Raw genomic sequence first — 6,915 nt, forward strand, 5'->3', positions numbered from 1 at the left:
GCTAGGAAAGGCTGTTTCACAGTATTCTTTTTTTTGTTTGTTTTTAATGTCTATGTATTTATTTTGAGGGAGAGAGAGGGAGAGCAAGAGAGAGAGAGCAAACAAGGCAGTGAAGGGGCAGAGAGAGGGGGAGAGAGAGAGAATCCCAAGCAGCTCTGCACTGTCAGCACAGAGTCCCATGCAGGACTCAATCCCACGAACTGTGAGATCATGACCTGAGCCAAAATCAAGAATTGGATGTTTAACTGACTGAGCTACTCAGGTGCTCCCACTGTGTTTAAGATACAGAGGGGTGCCTGGGTGGCTCAGTTGGTTGAGCCTTTGACTCTTGATTTTGACTCAGGTCATGATCCCAGAGTCATGGGATTGAGCCTAGCATCGGGCTCCAAGCTCAGTGTGGAGCCTGCTTAAGTCTCTCTCTCCCTCTCCCTCTGCCCCTCTCCCCCTTTGCTCAAGCTCTCTCTCTCTCAAAAAAAAAAAAAAAAAAAAGATATAGAGACCATAAGTCAATAAGGCCTAATATACATGCAATATTAGTAATTACAAAAGCCATTGAATAATATATTGAAGTTTGAGAGTATTTTAGGTCATTCCTTACTCATAAAGTGTCTATCACTTTACAGATGTGTTTAGTGACAAAAAAATTCATAAACTAATCCCAGCAATGAAATATTCTCTACTTCAGAAAAGTTTAAAATAAGCATAATCATGCATTCAGAGGATATTACAGGTATTTCAAACTCTTAAGGCTTTACTAAATGAAACAGTTATAAAAAATACTATTCTCTTGAAGCATAAACATTGACTTCTAAACTTTCTTTGCGATTTTTTAATTTGTTAAGCCAGAATCACAAAATAACAGACACCTGCTTGGTTCTGTCATTTCCATGGGTTTCCCATACCTGTTCCCTGAAGTATGCTTTTGTGTCTTAACAGGTCATAGTAAACTTGTACAGGGCTCTTCCATTAAAAAAAGAAAGAAACAACAAATTCCAAATGGAGTCATTGGCTCCCCAGGACAGCAAACCAAGAACTACGGTTTCAACCTGTACAGTTTCAACCATTTCAGGAATGTGATCCTTTATTTTTTTTATTTATTTTTTTTTATTTATTTTTGGGACAGACAGAGACAGAGCATGAACGGGGGAGGGGCAGAGAGAGAGGGAGACACAGAATCGGAAACAGGCTCCAGGCTCCGAGCCATCAGCCCAGAGCCTGACGCGGGGCTCGAACTCACAGACCGTGAGATCGTGACCTGGCTGAAGTCGGACGCTTAACCGACTGCGCCACCCAGGCGCCCCGGGAATGTGATCCTTTAACAGTCAGTCTCGAAATTTCCTGATCAGTGCTAGAAGCAATCTGCATGGTAAACAAACAAACAAACAAACAAAAAACACAACCAACTCTGTCAAATGAAATATCACCTTGAAATCACCACAGTGAACTATTACCTTACACCTGTCAGAATGGCTAGTCTTAAAAAGACAAGAAATAACAAGTGTTGGGGAAGATGTGGGGAGAAGAAACCGTCACACCCTGCCGGTGGGAATGTAAACTGATGCAGTCACTGTCGAAGACAGTATGGAGGCTCCTCATAAAAGTTAAAAATAAAGCCACCATACGATCCAGTAATTCCACTTCTGGATATTTACCTGAAGAAAACAAAAACTCTAATTCGAAGAGATATATGCACCCCTATGTTTATTGCAGCATCATTTGCAATAGCCAAGATATGGAAGCAGCCCCAATGTCCATCAAGAGATGAACTGGTAAAGATGTATATAATGGAATATTACCAAATCACACACACAAAAATGAGAGCTTGCCATCTGTGGCAACATAGATGGACCTAGAGGGTACTGTGCTGGGTGAGATAAGTCAGAGAAAGACAAATACCACAGGACTCTGCTTATATGTGGAACCTAGAAGGCAAATGAATAAACAAACAAAAAGCAGAACCTGACCCACAAATACTGAGAACAAACTGATGGTTGCGGGAAGCGAGAGGGAGGGGATAAAGGGGAGAGGAAGGCACGTTCTTCCAGACATGGAATGAATACATCACGGGGATTAAAGGTACAGCAGAGGGAATACAGTCAATAGTATTCTAGTAGGTTGTTTGGTGGCAGGTGGTAACTACACCTGTGATGTGCATAGCAGATCGCATAGACTTATTGAAAAACTATGTCGTATACCTGAAACTAATGTAGCATTCTGTGCCAAATGTGTCCCACTTAAACAAACAAACAAACAAACAAACAAACCCTGCCTTTCCCTTCCCTGCCAAAAGAAGATGTAGCAAATCTTTCTTTTCTTTTGCTAATCAGCTTCCTTGCTCCAACCTCTTTCCTGTAAAAACCTTTCATCTTGTACAATTCCTCGCAGCACCTCTCTACTTGCTGGACGGCAAGCTTCCTAATTCACGAATTGCTCAAGGAAGCCAATTAGATCTTCAAAATTGCTGGTTGAATTTTGTTTTATTTTTAACAGCCCCTAAGAGCCAAGCACTTTATATGTGTTATTTCATCTTTATATCGGCCTTCTGAAGGCAAGGAATTTTTTATTCCTTTTTTTTTTTAACGTTTATTTATTTTTGAGACAGAGATAGACAGAGCATGAATGGGGGTGGGGGTGGGGGGGTCAGAGAGAGAGGGAGACACAGAATCCGAAACAGGCTCCAGGCTCTGAGCTGTCAGCACAGAGCCCGACACGGGGCTCGAACTCACAGACCGTGAGATCATGACCTGAGCCAAAGTCGGACACTTAACCGACTGAGCCACCCAGTAGCCCCTATTCCTTTTTTATAGATAAACAAACCAAGGCACAGAGACAGTAATTTGCCCAAGGATACATAACCAGTAGGCAAAGTTCAAATATTCAAACCCAAATTTTCTGACTCTCGCCTACCCAACTTTTGATTGTCAAGCTCTGCTATTTCCAATTGTTTTAGGCTCATGACATGAGGGCATCACACTTTGGTTACAGTATCTTACATTCATCTAAAGATCCTAATTATTATCAACCTTAATGTGGTGCCTAAATGCTGTCTCTCAATTCGATGGGGACCTCCAAATGTGGGGCAACCATCAGGTGGATGCCAGTGGCACGGGAGGTGAAAGAATTCACCCCAGGCAGAACAAAGGAGATAGAAGTTTATGGAATACACCACAGGGGGGCGTCGCAGGACAGCAGAGGAGAGGCAGTCTGCAAGGAGGCAGAGGGTGGAGGCCACTTTCAAGGAGGGAAAGTGAGGAGGTATGGTGACGTACAGAATTTCCCTTTTTGGGTAAGCGTGCCTAGCTGCAAGTCGCCCGCTGGTCAGTTAGAGCCTATGGATATTTCAGGGTGAGTTGCCCGAAGGGCCTGTCTGTATTCAGCCAGGTGGTCACCAAGCCCTTTCTGTATCCCATCGCTCGAGCCTGTTTGCCTAAAAGCGGCCTCCACACTTTACACATCTGTCACCTTCACAACAGTTATTTGTTGTAGCAAGGATCTACAGTAAAACCTTGGTTCGCGAGCATAATTCGCTCCGGAAACATGCTTGTAACGCAGAGCACTTGTCTATCAAAGCGAATTTCAAGAATTATTGGCTCATTTTCGGTCATGTGACTTTTGGCATGACGCACTACTCATATGGCAAGAATCGCTCATTTATCAAGTCAAAATTTATTAGAAACCTTTGCTCATCTTGGGGAACACTCGCTGACAAGTTACTTGCAATGCAAGGTTTTACTGTATCGCTATTTAAAATTTTAAAAATTACCTTTCTTATGACCTGGTCGCAGACTAAGCTACCTTTAGGTATACGGAGCAGAAGTGAGCCCAGGGCTTCAGAAGAACACCCAGCTTCTTTTCCAAAGCCAAGCCTGGGTACACACACTCCCTACAATTCTTTCATTTGCACTGAGTTAGTAGTAAGTTCATGAAGTTTACGATCTACTAGAGAGGCGATATTAGACATATAAATGTACAAATTAGCATACGATTATAAAATGTATGCTGTAAAATATAACAGGTGCTGAGATCATGTCCTAAAGGACCCAATATAAAATGGGGATTTGAGAGGTTTCTTTATGCACAGACAGATTCTATAGGAATGTAGTATCTGGAAGAGTTGGGGATCATCCAGGCAGAGGGGACATCATGTATGAAGGCACAGAGGCAGCATCAGTTGTCATTAAAATAGGGGAGTCACTTAGGAAACAATGGATTTCACTGGACATTGTTTTATATTAACACTGAAACCCTGGTTAACTATCCTACAAAGAAAGCTCCCTGGTGACTCAGAGGCTGGGAGTTGGCCTGGGAGTGGGGGGCAGAAGGGTGCAGCCAGGAAGCTTGGAGGGCCATGGGGGGGAGGTGAGATGTGCAGAGGCCTGGGGCCAACTTCATTCTGCTTGCCTATTTGTGTGTTCAGCTGGGCTCTGGGCTGGATCTCTGGAGGGAAATGGGCTTGTGGTCCGGGGAGGCATGAAGTTCTGCCTTAGACGAAAGGGTGCTAGCCGTGTGACTCTTTTCTACCCCTGTGATGTGCCGAAGTGACGGAGACTGGGCTGTGTTACAGATAGATCATTTTTGGGTTGTTGTTAGAACAGGCAAATGAAAACACAGAGAAAACAGAGTCCAAGTTAACGTAGTTTATTTCTGCATTGTGAATGTTGAGAAATGTGTCATGCAAACAAAAAGTACCCTATCAATTGCAGGTTAACGGCTCTTGAGGTAAAATAAGGCACTGGAGGAGCAAGTTTCCGTGACTCAGTAACAAAAGTTAACAGAGCCAACGAGGATTTCTTGTTTAATTCTCTTCCAACTCTACAGACGTAATTCTGCTTTCAACTTCATGACACCTTCATGTGGTTTTAGCAGGGGATAAACCTCCTCTTCTAAGAATCTCTGCACCTGTTGGGATGCACGACCTGTAAAAGAAGGATCCAGTAGATGGTCCGACTGGGAGTGAATGGGACTGATAGAGGCATCATCCTGGCTTCGCTCTATGAGGTCATTGTCACCCGCTTCCTTCCTGCTTGACCGCAGCAGCTGCCTGTTAGGAAAGCACTCTTATTGTCTCATGGCGATCCTGGAAGCTAGCCCCAGCTTTCACCATGGCCGTGATGACGTTCTCCGTGGCCATGAAAGGCAACTCTTGCTGAACGCACTGCTCAATTACTTTGGGGTATACTGCCAATCCTTCAGAAATGTTCTGCAGCGTATTCAGTGTAACATCTGCAGCGAGAAGTGCCTCAGCCAAACAGATACATAGATCGACACTATCATCCGCTGTGCCCTCAAACCAATGCACAGATGCTGCAGGACCGCTCTGAGCACACAGGGTTCCGCTTGCGTGGCATTGCACGTGTAAGGAGTGACTGATTATATACGAATTTTCTATCCTATGGAGGGGAGGATGACATCAGGGTCCCAAGAAGTTGAATCTACAGGTTTCTGGAAGTTTGCTATGGATAAAATTGCTTTTTACCTTAGGGGCGCCTAGGTGGCTCAGTCATTAAGCGTCTGACTTCAGCTCAAATCATGATCTCACTGTTTGTGAGTTCGAGCCCTGCGTCGGGCTCCGTGCTGACAGCTCGGAGCCTGGAGCCTGCTTCGGATTCTGTGTCTCCCTCTCTCTCTCGGCCCCTCCCCTGCTCGCTCGCTCTCTCTCTCTTAAAAATAAATGAACATTAAAAAAGTTTTTTTGATTGCTTTTTACCTTGTAATCATTAAGATAGTTATAAACTGATGGAGACTCTGTCCTGCATGGCTGGGATCTCTATCAGTGAACCATTAGTTTTTTCCCTTTCCTTGGTTCTTGGGCAGCCAGGAGTGCCCGAGGGATGTCACACTCATCCCACCTGACCTGGGAGGTTCCTCCCCTCTCCCAGGTGGTTGTTAGCTTGTGCTTTGACCTCAGCTTGCCTCGGTTTCCCCACATCATTCGCCACCCTGAACAATTTTAACCTCTAAATCTTCAAGGTTGCTGAGAGTGGAAGGTCTTGTCTTCTGTAACTTCTTCCTGCTGAATAGGGGCGTGGGGATGTCCCTAACTATGGGTCAACACTGTCAGTGGGGGGCTTTTGTAAGTAGGAGTTATGAAAGGAGAAGCAGCGAGTCCAAGGGGGGGGCCACACGTGTGGAGTGGAAAGGATCACCTGCAGCTTGAAGTTATGACAGGGAAGGAGTCTTGGCACCAAGTAGTGAGTTATTAAGAAAGCAACACACTACGATGAGTGTGGCTATAAGAATGAGAAGTCCAGGGGCGCCCGGGTGGCTCAGTTGGTTGAGCATCCGACCTCGGCTCAGGTCATGATCTCACAGTTTGTGGGTTCGAGCCCCGCATCGGGCTCTGTGCTGACCTCTTGCTCGGAGCATGGAGCCTGCTTCCGATTCTGTGTCTCCTTCTCTCTCTCCCCCTCCCCCGCTCACGCTTTGTCTCACTCTGTTTCTCAAAAATAAATAAATGTGAAAAAAAAAAAAGAATGAGAAGTCCAATGAAAAGATCCCTAATTGTTGACCATAACCCTCCCCAGGCCAGGAACGTAACCAATCATTGAAAGAGAGAGAAGGATTTTGGGGTGGCTTAGTCAGTTAAGCATCCGAGTCTCAATGTCAGCTCAGGTCATGATCTCACGGTTCATGAGTTCAAGCCCCACATGGGGCTCTGCCCTTGCACCACTGACAGTGTGAAGCCTGTGTGGGATTCTCTCTCTCCGTCTCTCTCTGCCCCTACCCCACTTAAAAAATAAATTTTTTTTAACGTTTATTTATTTTTGAGACAGAGAGACAGAGCATGAACAGGGGAGGGGCAGAGAGAGAGGGAGACACAGAATCTGAAACAGGCTCCAGGCTCTGAGCTGTCAGCACAGAGCCCGATGCGGGGCTCTAACTCATGGACCGTGAGATCATGACCTGTGCTGAAGT

General features: G+C 45.1%; 1 pseudogene; it reads right to left on the minus strand.

Annotated features, from left to right (window-relative positions):
• Positions 1 to 4,748: 4,748 nt before the first annotated feature.
• On the minus strand, positions 4,749 to 5,929 carry LOC115505535 (annotated as a pseudogene).
• Between the last annotated feature and the right edge of the window lie 986 nt (positions 5,930 to 6,915).

This window comes from Lynx canadensis, chromosome F1 (genome assembly GCF_007474595.2).
Source record: "Lynx canadensis isolate LIC74 chromosome F1, mLynCan4.pri.v2, whole genome shotgun sequence".
Lineage (NCBI taxonomy): Eukaryota > Metazoa > Chordata > Mammalia > Carnivora > Felidae > Lynx > Lynx canadensis.